Source organism: Salvelinus fontinalis, chromosome 20 (genome assembly GCF_029448725.1).
Source record: "Salvelinus fontinalis isolate EN_2023a chromosome 20, ASM2944872v1, whole genome shotgun sequence".
In the NCBI taxonomy this organism is placed as follows: domain Eukaryota; kingdom Metazoa; phylum Chordata; class Actinopteri; order Salmoniformes; family Salmonidae; genus Salvelinus; species Salvelinus fontinalis.
In genome coordinates this window covers 21,392,094-21,406,057 of record NC_074684.1, presented here as the reverse complement: position 1 = coordinate 21,406,057, position 13,964 = coordinate 21,392,094, and the positions used below count along the sequence as shown (strand labels likewise).

Below are 13,964 nucleotides of genomic sequence, written 5' to 3'. Positions count from 1 at the left end.
TTTCCTGTTTACAATAACTTGCATTCCTGCAGTTTGGTGTCTGTGTTGAAACAATGCTATCTTGAATTGCTTCCAGGTGTCCCAAGATTGCTTTGGTCCCAGCTGTGCAAATTTTGGTTGATTACAGCTTCAGTATGTTGTGTTGCTGCCCGAACCCTATAAAATGGGCTTGTGTTACTGTCACAGCAAAGAGACAAGGCTGATATGAACAGACTGCTCGGTAGTAAATCCCATCATTATTAGCCATTAGGGAGGGAAATATCTGTCACTTAACAATGACACGCAGGGTTGTCCTGTTTTACTGCTCACTTCCACCTGCCTGTTTTATGTCACCGTTGTTATGTCCCCGTCACATCCCGCCTGCATCCGCTTTCATGATGTATTACTCTCAACTGCTGCGTTAATGTTGAAATCTATTTCCACAATTCAGTTAGAGATTCTTTCTCCCTATTATGCAAAGCACTCTGGCTTGGCCCTCTGTGGAGTCTGCTGATATACAAGGCAATAAGGCAGGCGTGCGGAAACAAATAATAACTTTTATAAGACCTGGGAAAAAATACAACATACTGTCCATTACAGGTCTGTAGGCAGAAGGCAGCTAGACCCAATGGGTTTTCAGAGCAAGCACTCTAAATCAAATGGTAACTAACTTTATGAGGATTAAGTCTGTACGATCTGTAATTGTATGTCCTTGAGAAGTGACATTTGTTTATCTATGTAATTTCATATACTTTCAGATTACTAAGTGTGTGATGCTGCAACCTAGACTCCCTCCTGCATCTGAAGTCACAGTACAACATTTACGACATGTTGTTGCAATGTCAGAAGGACAACATCACCGATACATTGTCTGGTGAAGTGTATTTGAAAAGCTGTTTGTTTTCCTGTGCCTCATAATGTTATGACAGGCTGTGGTTCCACCGTTAGTCTAATCACGACAAAATGAGAAATGTATCATTTGCCTTGTCACAGTAAAATGAAATAAAGCGTAAACAAAAGGCCATTTCCAAAAGTGTCTTTTGAATGCCTCCATAATGGATATTGTGACTGGTCATGAATTGAAATGCTGTGAATTGTCTGGTCACAAAATAAATGTGCCTGCAAGCACGCCAGTTTTGTTTCTGAATTAGAGATCACCTAATTTCTCCTCCCATTTTTGTATCCCCTCCCCCATCTTCATCATTGATGGTCTGTCTGTTGAGAGGAACCACATCCTGGTGCATATGAGTGTGATTGGAGGACTATCGGAGAGGAGACTTCCCCCTAGGGCCCTCCAGAAGGTCAGTGCTCTTCTACTCGCACCCCTTGTTCTAACATAAAAAAGAGGAAGTCCTGAAACTAGTTGCTGACAGGTGTATAAAATCGAGCACACTGCCATGCAATCTCCATAGACAAACATTGGGAGTAGAATGGCCTTACTGAAGAGCTCAGTGACTTTCAACGTGGCACCGTCATAGAATACCACCTTTCCTACAAGTCAGTTCGTCAAATTTATGCCCTGCTAGAGCTGCCCCGGTCAACTGTAAGTGCTGTTATTGTGAAGTGGAAACGTCTAGGAGCAACAACGACTCAGCCATGAAGTAGATCACACAAGCTCACAGAATGGTAAAAAGCGTTTGTCCTCGGTTGCAACACTCGCTACTGAGTTACAAACTGCCTCTGGAAGCCACTTCAGCAATATAACTGTTCGTCGGGAGCTTTATGAAATGGGATTCTATGGCCGTGCGGCCGCACACAAGCCTAAGATCACCATGTGCAATGTCAAGTGGCGGCTGACTGCGAGCCAGGCCTAATCGCCTAACATCAGTGCCCGACCTCACTATTGCTCTTGTGGCTGAATGGAAGCAAGTCCCCTCAACAATGTTCCAACATCTACTGGAAAACCTTCCCAGAAGAGTGGAGGCTATTATAGCAGCAAAGGGGAGACCAACTCCTTATTAATGCCCATGATTTTGGAATGAGATGTTTGACAAGCAGGTGTCCACATACATTTGGTTATGTAGTGTATTTCTGCCTGACCATGGTAAGGGTATTAGTTATGCAGCAATAATTTTCCAATAGGCGAAACAAGATTTTGTTGTTTGAAGTTCTCATATGAAGGGTTTGGGTGAGCATGTCTGTCATTAGCTGTGGAGTTGGGTGCAAGGACAGGGTCTCTTGAACAATGCTGTTCATTCAGCCACAAGATCTCCACCTGGTGCCAAGGATCCTCCCCTGGTTAATTAATGCTTTAAAACCTTTCCTTTCATTACAGTTCTGCTTTGCCTGTCGTGTAAATATATAAACGTAGGCTATTCAAAACACTCAATACAAACAATACCCCCTTAATCAGTAGAGGCCTTGAAAAAAAGACATTTAAAAATGTAATGCCTGAATGGGAACATCAAGCATTAGTTGACATTAGAGATTAAGGCTAGAGAGGCTAATTGAAATTCTAAACAAATGTCTGTGAGGTGAGGTGGTACTTTAGATTCAGACACAATGTCAATGTTGTTAAAAAGGTCAGGGTTTCTGAAATAAAAGATGGCTCTGATTGCATAATGGTGGCTATAGACTCTCCTGAAAGTAAATTAGGATATGAATGATTGCATTTGGTAGTCAGTGAGTGAGTGATGTCTTTTGGTTTTGTCTGTGGACTCTGAGATAAGTGCCTTCCTGGCCTCCACCAAGGACACAGAGAAGGATGGGAGCTGGATGGATACCTGCAGGAGACAATACTGTAAAGTCATGACCACCAAGTCCAACATTGTCTCAGCAAATGGGAGTGATATATTATGATGTTATGTATAAAATATAAAAAAAGATATTAAAAAGATATTACTGGTCAGGTTATTACTGGTCAGCTCACATGGTCAGAGCGGAAAAAAACTGACTTTGAATAGTTTATCAATAAAACCTGGGAATCCATATTTCCATGTTCTAGCCATTCCGATATGCTACAATCCACACTGTTTTTGAGAATTATAGCGCTGTTGGGTTATAACTCATCTGTTTTATATTCAAACTACAGACAGGGACCAGAGTTTGTTAACATTTGATAGTCCATTACATTCCCATGAATAAATGGATGATAAATTTGTCAGTGGATGAAATGATAGGCCCATATTGGGTGTGCTGCTAGACTACTAGATAATGAAGAACCAATATCTCTCTGCCTACAACTGCAAATGTATAGATGATCACTTTGCCTGGGTAACAGTAAATAACGGTAAAGATGACTAATTTACCCATATACGATTTTAATTTACTGTATATGTACTGTACTGTTGCACTCTCTGAGGGTGTTTATGTCATTGATTGGTTGCTATTCATTGAAACCGTCATGATTATGTGTCATTGTGTGTTCAATTTCTTCCTCTGAATGTCACTTCAAAGAGTTCCATTCTGAGTTATTGGTTGTGAAGGGATTGCGGTGTACAGAGTAACATACTTCCTGATTGCTTATTTCATTTAGAGACAAAGAAGCACCCAGGACGAAGGCTTTTGATGTATCTTAGAAATAAGAAAAAATGTCTACACAGAGCTTCCTTTCTTTGTATAATAGATAAACAAGATGCTTGATTACTTTACTCTTTTCCCTGCTGTGTGTATAATAAAGGCAGCACAATCTGTACTTGCCTGATGTAGCATTGAAGATAAATGGCTTATCCAAGGCCTCTGTGATGTTCCTAAAACCTACTGTGTGTTTCCTGTCTCCACCTCAGTCCTGGCTGATTGACTGTGTGTTTCCTGTCTCCACCTCAGTCCTGGCTGATTGACTGTGTGTTTCCTGTCTCCACCTCAGTCCTGGCTGATTGACTGTGTGTTTCCTGTCTCCACCTCAGTCCTGACTGATTGACTGTGTGTTTCCTGTCTCCGCCCCCAGTCCTGGCTGATTGACTGTGTGTTTCCTGTCTCCGCCCCAGTCCTGGCTTATCCACTGTGTGTTTCCTGTCTCCTCCCCAGTCCTGGCTGATTGACTGTGTGTTTCCTGTCTCCTCCCCAGTCCTGGCTGATTGACTGTGTGTTTCCTGTCTCCTCCCCAGTCCTGGCTGATTGACTGTGTGTTTCCTGTCTCCGCCCCAGTCCTAGCTGATCCACTGTGTATTTACTGTATCCTCCCAAGTCTTGGCTGATCCACTGTGATTCCTGTCTCCGCCCCAGTCCTGGTTGATCCACTGTGTTTCCTGTCTCCTTCCCAGTCCTGGTTGATCCACTGTGTTTCCTGTCTCCTCCCCAGTCCTGGCTGATTCACTGTGTGTTTCCTGTCTCCTCCCCAGTCCTGGCGGATCCAATGTGTGTTTCCTGTCTCCGCCCCAGTCCTGGTTGATCCACTGTGTTTCCTGTCTCCTCCCCAGTCCTGGCTGATTCACTGTGTGTTTCCTGTCTCCTCCCCAGTCCTGGCTGATTCACTGTGTGTTTCCTGTCTCCTCCCTAGTCCTGGCTGATCCAATGTGTGTTTCCTGTCTCCTCACCAGTCCTGGCAGATCTACTGGAGAAGGCTGTGTTGCCACCTCTCTGCTTCGCAGTCCGAGCATTTCTTCCCCCCTGCACAATACAAAGGTCAGGGTGAGCTGAGGAGCTTACTGTCTCCCTCCCAGCCCCTCAGGGTCTACCTGGGCCTAGTGGGCGAGAGAGAGAGACTGTCTGCCATTGGGCGTGTCTGTGGAACATAGAGGAAAGACAGGCCTGGCAGGAACATGCTGCAGCCCTATGACGTCGACATGCTTCCATACCATGTCAGAAAACTATCTCCCTCTGACCTTTACATTTAATTGATATGGAAAGGTGTGTGTCCTGCGCCGGGCCCTTTTATCTTGTAAAGGAATGACAATGGAGATATTACCCTGACAGCCACTCCCAGTCTCCCACCCAAAGTGCCTTACTGAAATGTCGGTAGACCTCCCAGTCCTTCATGCAGACATTTTGTTCATTATTCATAAACTGCTTAAAAATTCATCACATCTTAAATTTCTTTGAATTTTGGCTTGAAGTTATTCCAGTGGTGACACTTTTATTAATTACAAGTAAATAGCAAATGATAGAACAAACGCTCCCATCCCCATCACTTTCACAGCTTTGTTATCTATAATTAACTGTGTTTTAATTAGTGATGTGCCGCTCATCTGTGTGGACATCTAATGACAGGACAAATCAGCATCCACCACTTAAACAGAACCAAACCTTTTAAATGCAACTCAAATATTGTTATTTTCCCCAGTGTTATAATCATTTTGCATGTATTATTTATCTTGTACAAAGTGCTCCATCATGACATCTGGCTCTTTGTCCAGAAATCCAAAGGCAGGCTATTTACTGTTCAGTGGAGGCCTCACTCAGGGAAACTGTAAGCACATTCTCTCCATCTCATCACTAGTTACAGTATTTAACTTTCCCTTGAAGCTCAAAGGATTCTCAGTGCCTTGGTGCTCTTTCATCCGAACTGGCCTCATAATGCTATCAACACACACTAACGTTTCCGGGGTCCCCCGAGACCTCAATGTTGCCCATTATTTATTGATGGGAGCTTGCTTCAGTAACGTCAGTCCAGTCAATAATGGTCTGTCATTTCTAAGGCATTGGTGTTGATTTTTAAATCTTTATTTTCATGTTTTTGTGGAGCTTAGTTTTATGGTTTCCCTGAAACCTAGAGGCTAATAGCATACCTTTATAACCTTTGAAACCCATTCCCTTAAGTATGTTCCTTTATGTGTTCCTGTACAATTCTGTTAGTCAATGAGAAGTAATACATGGTTGACTTGGTAACATACTGTAGGTGTAGAGGTCAGTGAGTGTTTCATTGAGACCTGTAGGTGTTCTAGTCCTGACGTCTGGATCAATACCATATATGTTCAGAATGTATTCTTTCTCCGCTTCGCTTGCTTAACTCAGGCCAAACGAACACTGGAGTCGCTGTGTGAGATATGCTCATCAGAACGGAGCTGTACTCTTGGGCTGGAGCTCACAATGGACGATGAATCATAGAAAAAGGCAAAATAAACTCTCCATCTCCCCCCTCAGTCACACACACTCCCATGCCCTGTTTTCTCCTTTCCTCTTTCAAGTTATTCCTCTCACAAAATGGTCCATCAGGGGAGCAGCTGTCATAGCCAGTGTGGTTTGACTCTCTTTCCCTCTCTTGTCATGGCTTGTGATTGACATCAACAATAGGCTCAGAGATTTGCTCAAGTTGAGGGGCTGCCATTGTACGGAGCAGAGACATTTTCTGGAGCCTTAACCCTGTGAGCTTCTCCACATCTCTCCCAGGCATTTCTCACAGGCTCATCTATCAAGAGGCAACAATGGCAGACGGGAGAGAGAAGTCATTCATCTCCATTAGATTGTAATTGCAATCAGGAAGTGGGGTTCGCTGACATTAATAAGGAGAGGAGAGTAGTTTCCACAGAACTGCAGCAGTCAGTCTGGGTTTACTTCACTCTCATCAAGGTCATTTTCTCAATTAAAGCATGCATTGGTTTCTATGATGAATACAGATCGCTCGTCTGATCGTTTCTGCAATGTATCACATAGAGGTGTGATTAGGGTTTGTGTCATTTCGCCAGATGAGCGAGCTTTGGCAAAGTCACGTTCTCTTTGCTTTGCCGCAGTCATTGAATTTAAATGTTTATTCATGGCTGGGGAGCACGATTGTGTAAACCCCTGGTAATTTCCCGTTCCTTTATTGCCTGTTTTATAGCATCGGAGAGCGGCGTAAAGGCTGGCAGCCTGTCATCTGTGGACCAGCTGGGGATTCAGGCCTCTCAGGTACGCCGTCTGCATCCTCAAAGTCTGACTGAACCTCGCAGCTTTGTTTCAATCCCCCCAGTAAGCACCAGCCATTTTCTCAGAGAGGGTACTCAGCGACCAATAAAGATAACTAAAATTATTACAGAATTATACGGTGATCAGCAGTATTACAGAGACATTCTAGAACAATGGGTCAACTTTCTATGAACTCCTTTAAGATATGTCATACTGTCTTTGGGCAATATGCTAATGAACAGAAGAGCATTAAAACAAGGCTCATTTGGGCTAATTATATCTTCTATTAACCCTAATTGTTCTGATTGCACACCTCATAATTTGGTGAATAAATTAGTCAGAGTGTGATCTAGAATCCTGAATATTTTCTAACGTACTTTGTGATGTCTTTGTGACAATGGACACAATAAGATCAGTAGAGCCCTGTTGAATTTGTGTCAATTTGTGTTTGTTTGTAGGTATGGGAGATATCTGAAGTTATTGAGCAATGAATTCGAGCAGGACCTCTGTCTTTTGGTGAAGCGTTGCCAAGAGCTCCTCTCTCAACAGAGAACTAAACTCACATCGGAGCTTTGTATCCTTATCAGCTATCTATGTTTGACACCCGCACGAATCACAAAGGGACTGACTTAGCCTCCACAGACAATTCCAGGGTCATAACTCTATTATTCTCTCTCAGAGGTAGAAGAGATATTTTACACCTGTCTTTTTTCAAGGACTCATCATGAACACTCAGGCTTTTAGAAACGGACCTTTTCCTTAACAGAGTGACACCTGTAGTTCTGCCGAGACTCCTCTCTTTATTCCCTGGTAAGAGCCTCTCATGGTTATGCTCTGTTTTGAATTCAGATTCATACTTCTCTGTTTAGCATCCTGACTGGCCGCTTCCACTCCCCTGCAGTACATGCCTGTCAATCACATTGAGAAGGCCCACTGCGTCCAGCCTCAGCCCCCTCAATCTGTAACCCCTCTCTTCTGCTGCCTACTGAGACTGACCTGTGGTGCGCTAGGTAAGATGTTGTGGTTGTTGTAGTGGACCTCTCCCTAACATTGGAGGGGGGGGGGGGGTAGTCAGACAGGCCTAGATGTTGCACTTTGTTAGAGCTTCTCCTTGACACCCCCCACCAGACACTGCAGGGAGCCTAACCCTGCCACGACTGGTTTGCCTCATGGCTGGATAAATGGAGAGAGAGAGAGAGAGACATAATTTTCTGCATGTTATTTCAAAAAGATAGATTTAGAGTTAGAAACACTTTTTTGGCAAGGACATATACAGGATACTACCCTCCACAACATAACCTTCACTCCAAATCAAAACTCCAAACCTACAACCTGATTGTGGACAAAATTACCTGTAAAGATTCCTACTACCAAAGATTCCTATTTCCAAGCTATACAGCATATACTCTGGCAAACAACAACATAAACCTGAAACACCATCCAACTCGGAACTGAGTGAGTAATGTTTAGTCTGAAGCTATTTTGAGAGCCAAGAAGAAAAATGCATTACAATGATATATTTTACTTTATAAGGACTGAATGCTAACTTAAGGCAACCAAGCTTGCTAGGACAGAACAGATACAACTTCAATTAGCACTGAGGTGTGAAGTGAGAGGTGTCAAATCCTTTGAGCTCAAAAATGTCAGGAGATTCTCACAGCCTACCCCATCTAAATCCAGAGGCCTTTGAAGCCTACTCCTGCTGTTTAGAGACCATCCCCTAGCATTTTCTGCTTGTTGCCATCTAATGCACATTCAAATGTCATAAATCAACACTGCAGAGCTCTCCTTGTCCTCAGCCGTGCCCTGATTGTACTGATTGTATACTGCTGATGATATCTGGAAATGTGCATGTGCACCCTGGCCCATCTAGTGTTGCTAACCCCAATTTTGACTTGTTCTCTGATATCTGCTTCACTGATTTCAGCTCTCGTAAAAGCCTGATTTCTGCACATTAACACTAGAAGTTTATTACCTAAAATGGATCAGTTGAAAGTGTGGGTTCACAGCTCCAATCCAGATGTGTTGGTCATTACTGAGACATGGGTTAAGGAAGAGTGTTTTGAACACTGATGTTAACCTTTCTGGTTATAACCTTTTTCTGCAAAACAGATCTTTCAAAGGTGGTGGGTGTAGCAATCTTTACCAAGGAAAACCTTCTGTGCTCGGTTGTCTCCACCAAGTCTGTCCCCAAACAATTTAATTTGCTGGTTTTAAGCATTAAACTTTCAAATAGCTCTTTGTTGCCTGTTGCTGGGTGTTATCGTCCTCCATCTGCACCGGCCTGTACCGTACCTGCCCTAAGCTCTCTCCTGGCCCCTTACACTAAGTCTGAATTTGTCCTGCTAGGTGACCTAAACAGGGACATGCTTAAACCTCCTGACCGTCCTAAAGCAATGGGACTCCCTAAATCTTTCTCTGATTATTACCAATCCCACAAGGTATGACTCCAAACACCCAGCAAAGGCTACTTGATGTCTCCTTGATGTTATTCTCACAAATAATCCTGATATGTACCAGTCTGGTGTTTTCTGTAACGACCTTAGTGATCACTGTTTTACAGCCTGTGTTCGTAATGGCTGCTCAGTGAAATGACCTGTCCTGATTTGTAAGGGTGCTCTCGAGCGGCTAGATGTTCTTTACCATTCGGCCATCAGATTTGCCACCAATGCTCCTTATAGGACACATCACTGTACTCTATGCTCCTCTGTAAACTGTAAATCTGTATACCTGTCGCAAGACCCACTGGTTGATGCTTATTTATAAAACCCTCTTAGGCCTCACTCCCCCCTATCTGAGATATCTACTGCAGCCCTCATCCTCCACATACAACACCGGTTCTGCCAGTCACATTCTGTTAAAGGTCCCCAAAGCACACACATCCCTGGGTCGCTCCTCTTTTCAGTTCGATGCAGCTAGCGACTGGAACGAGCTGCAACAAACACTCAAACTGGACAGTTTTATCTCCATCTCTCATTCAAAGACTCAATCATGGACACTCTTACAGACAGTTGTGGCTGCTTCGCGTGATGTATTGTTGTCTCTACCTTCTTGCCCTTTGGGCTGTTGCCCAATAATGTTTGTACAATGTTTTGTGCTGCTACCATGTTGTGCTACTGCCATGTTGTGTTGCTACCATGTTGTTGTCATGTTGTGTTGCTACCATGCTGTACTGTCATGTGTTGCTGCCATGCTATGTTGTCTTTGGTCTCTCTTTATGTAGTGTTGTGGTGTCTCTCTTGTCGTGATGTGTGTTTTGTCCTATATTTTTATTTTATTTATTTTATTTTATTCCCAGCCCCCGTCCCCGTCGGAGGCCTTTTACCTTTGGTAGGCCGTCATTGTAAATAAGAATTTGTTCTTAACTGACTTGCCTGGTTGAATAAAAAAATATTAACCTGCTCACATCGGCCTTCCTCTGGCCCGCTACGCTCCACGGATCGATGAGTCCAGCAGCCCACCCCTCGCTCTCCCAGGAAGGGACTGAATACCAAGAGGCCTCCAGTCTGACGAATAGAACTTTGTTGTCTCTGCTGTCTCTCCTCTGTCTCTCTCTGCCTTCCATTTGCATGCAGCTTAAGGAGTAATCAAGGAAGAGGATGTGAAAAGTATGTGAGGAGATAAACACTTCTTTCATTTGGTGGGACCTTCTACTAAATCCTGCTGCAACTGGATTATTATGAAATACTGTCATTTGTATGGCTGTGCATTGGAAAGATGAGTTGCATTTTAATACTAAATATTCTCGCCCCAATTTATGCAACACGAGCCAAATCGTACACGTTTTGAGTTATGTTATCGTTTGTATCTTTGTAGACTAGGGATTGTTAATGCCTCATGTTTTCTTGATGGAAATGGTGAATATGATGAGATTATGGTGGCATAGTCATTACCATTGTCCCCATAAAATGTGGAAACGGCAATCTCTCTCTGCAGATGTTGGTGAATACGCTGAAGTTAATAGAGTTGCAGGGGTAAGAATGTCTTGGAAATGGTAATGCTACCGTGGACAATTTTGCACAAATGATTATAGTTCTTCATAGCTCTGCCATCCGAGCAGCAGTGCATGCAAATCAGGATGTATGCAGACAGATGGGAGTATGCACACCATGTCGCCAATGAAGGAGAATTTCTAAACAGCGGTGGCAAAATCCTCTATAAATTTGATGCGATTGATCCTGTCAATACCTAAGAAAACAGGGACAAGTAATTAAGTAGTAGTAGCAAATTGACTGTGAACATACACACACACACACACACACACACACACACACACACACACACACACACACACACACACACACACACACACACACACACACACACACATACTGCATTCTTCGAAAGCATTCAGGCTCTGACAATTCTGTTATTTTGAGGAAAATGAGGAGTGAAAATCAGACAAAGCAGCTGTCTGTCTGAATGTTACTTTCACACGTTTACCTATTAACCTACAGAGCTGGGCTTTTGTAGTTAAAGTCCTCTGCTCTGTACATGTTTTATTTTATTAGCCTTTTAGGTTCACCTCCACATGGAGATTGCTCATGCTGGCATCTATCCAGTCTACTTATGTACAACACACTATGTAGAGATGCTGCTGAAGCCTGACATGCCACTGGTCTTCTCTACCTTCAGGATGTCCGGTTTTACCCCCTCCCAGGTACAATATCACCCTATGTCCTTTCACTTTCCACTGTTTTCACAGGATTATATTATAATCAAATGGATACCCTTAATTACTATTTTGACCTTGGTTTCAACCATTGAAATGGAATAGAAATGATTTTTCATGAAAGTGTAATATGTTTTCTTCAAGGTCACAGCCACACATATTCTCTATAAAGAAGTTCAGAACTGAGGCTGCAGAATCCCTCTACTGTTCGGCTTGCCACACTTGATTCCTTTGACGTAAACGTTCATGTCCAAACAAAGAGTTCACCTTGAAAGTCTTGTTTTGATCTCATCTTCTTTTGGCTCAGTGTTCCAGGCTGACTGTCATCTCGTATGTGTCATCAGGGACTGAGTATCTTAAGCTAAAGAGTTTACAGTATAGATTTAAAGTCATTGGGTGCAAACTATTGCACCCACCTTCCCAATCAACCTCTATATATCAATCCAGTATGTTCTTGCCATGAATGAAATTATGCCCTAATACGTTTTGATAACATGACAAAGCAGGAATCACTAATGAAACTGACCTTCAGATGAGGTCACCTCCATCAGGAATGGCAAGATATTGTGCACCTGCAGCTATGCCACATCATCTGGGGTTGCTAGGAGAGATATTCAGACTGTAAACATCACAGGTGGCTGGTGGCACCTTAATTCAGGAGGACAGGCTCATAGTAATGGCTGTAATGGAATAAATTGAATGGTCTCGACACATCAAACACATGGTTTCCTTGTGTTTGATTCCATTCACTTAATTCCAGTCACTATTATGAGCCATCCTCCCTTCACCAGCCTCCTGTGGTAAACATACAGAGTAAATTGCAGTGTGGAGTGAGTGGGTGGAGGAGCTAGCAGATCCGTCTGGGACTGGCCTTAGCTCTGTCTATCTGAATAGTTCAAGTTGAATGTCACTTCTTTCCCTTCAAAATACTGTTATTGAGAAGACCTTGAAAAGACAGTTAGAAAGACCTATAAAGGATGTCAAGTGTACTGTTGATTTTACGGATAAATCTGTTCTTACAAAAATGAATTAGAAGTTGTCATTGTTTTAATGTAGGAAGATAGGAGTTTGATTACAATACATTATGCATTCAAAATAATGATTGTCCTCTGTGTGGTTCAGTATCTTGGGTAGAGAAACAAGACAGTTAATTATTGTTAGAGCCAAGCTCTCCAGTTAATTTTGTAGGTAAAGCACATGATAGACATCATACAACCACTCAGCATGCTCCACAGCACCACTATCTCAAAGCCTCAGTACTTATTTCTCCAAGTCATGTGGATTAGATTAAAACATTCATAACCTTTAATATCATCCCTTCATCTGTGTCATTTTCTGGTTTACATTCTTAGTGTGGGTAGGTGTTTTTCCAGATGTGTCTGCACTGGCTGGGCCAGTGTTTCTGGAACTACCTGGGCTGGCCTGAGATCTGCCAATATGTGTCCACCTGTGTGGTGATACAGCTGAACTACCAGGTGTACATGTGTGTGGCCGTGCTGGAACACCTGCAGTACACGCAGTCCCAGGACATTCAGGTCTTCCTTAAGGTGAGGCTGGCTGGCTGTCAGTCACACTACCTGCGGCACCGCAAAGCCCTGAAACACTGAGACACTCTCCATAGAGTACAGTCATATTCATACAGCTAGAGCTAGTGAATTTGTCCACAAGAGATAACAACTGAGTCCCAGCTCCATCAACAGATTGTTAGTAGTTTGACTAAAATATTACATCATGGCCTTATCTGGAGATATTCTTGTGATGAATTGTAGCATGCATTTTGGCTCAAATACAGCTAGACAGAAATATGCTTACACAATTTCCTCATTGTCCTTGCTTCAACTTGGACAGTGTGAAACATGCTACTTTGTAAATGTTCATTGAGGATTCACACTTTGAACAATAGGGGATCCGTTTTAGACAGACAGTCAGATGGGTTTGTTGGGTTTTGTACGTATCCGCAGCTGCTTAGTACATCTATATTTCATCTCAATTAAACATTTAAATGGAAATTACTTGTTACAATTGTTCTGGATGTCAGTCTGCAGCTCAATGCGGTGGAAGACAGAGTGTAAAAAAGCATTGCCGGTGACTCAAATGCTACATGAATCAAATGGTAAGTAAAGCCTCTTTGTTATTCAAACGAAATTGCCTGTCACTACACAATGTTGCCATAGGTTCTCAGCCAACTATCTGCTCAGAGATATTTTCTAAAGTGCATTCCTAAATGTTTTCTCCCGTCCCTGCTTCTCTCTAACAGTAACAATAGGAGCAAGGCTACAGTACAGTTGGTATACCTAACTTGCTGTATGAATTCTTATCTGTTAGATAGTTCACTTTTTGCACATTTGATGGTGTTTACAGCTCTTTTCTGGGTGACAAGTGATAAAGACTCAGGAAAATGATATTGGTCATTTGGGTGGCTTTTCATACAAAGATTGCCATTATCAACTTGGAACAGGAAGGAGCAGGAAGAAATGTCACTCCATTAAGTAGAGTGTTCTTCATGCTAATCCCACATTTATCACCACAGCCCTCCCTTGTTTTGACAGGC

At 42.8% G+C, this 13,964-nt stretch overlaps 1 pseudogene; it reads left to right on the top strand.

Annotated features, from left to right (window-relative positions):
• The window catches only part of LOC129817117 (protein broad-minded-like), a 32,742-nt pseudogene extending 19,722 nt beyond the window's left edge, over positions 1 to 13,020 (top strand).
• The last annotated feature ends 944 nt before the right edge of the window (positions 13,021 to 13,964 follow it).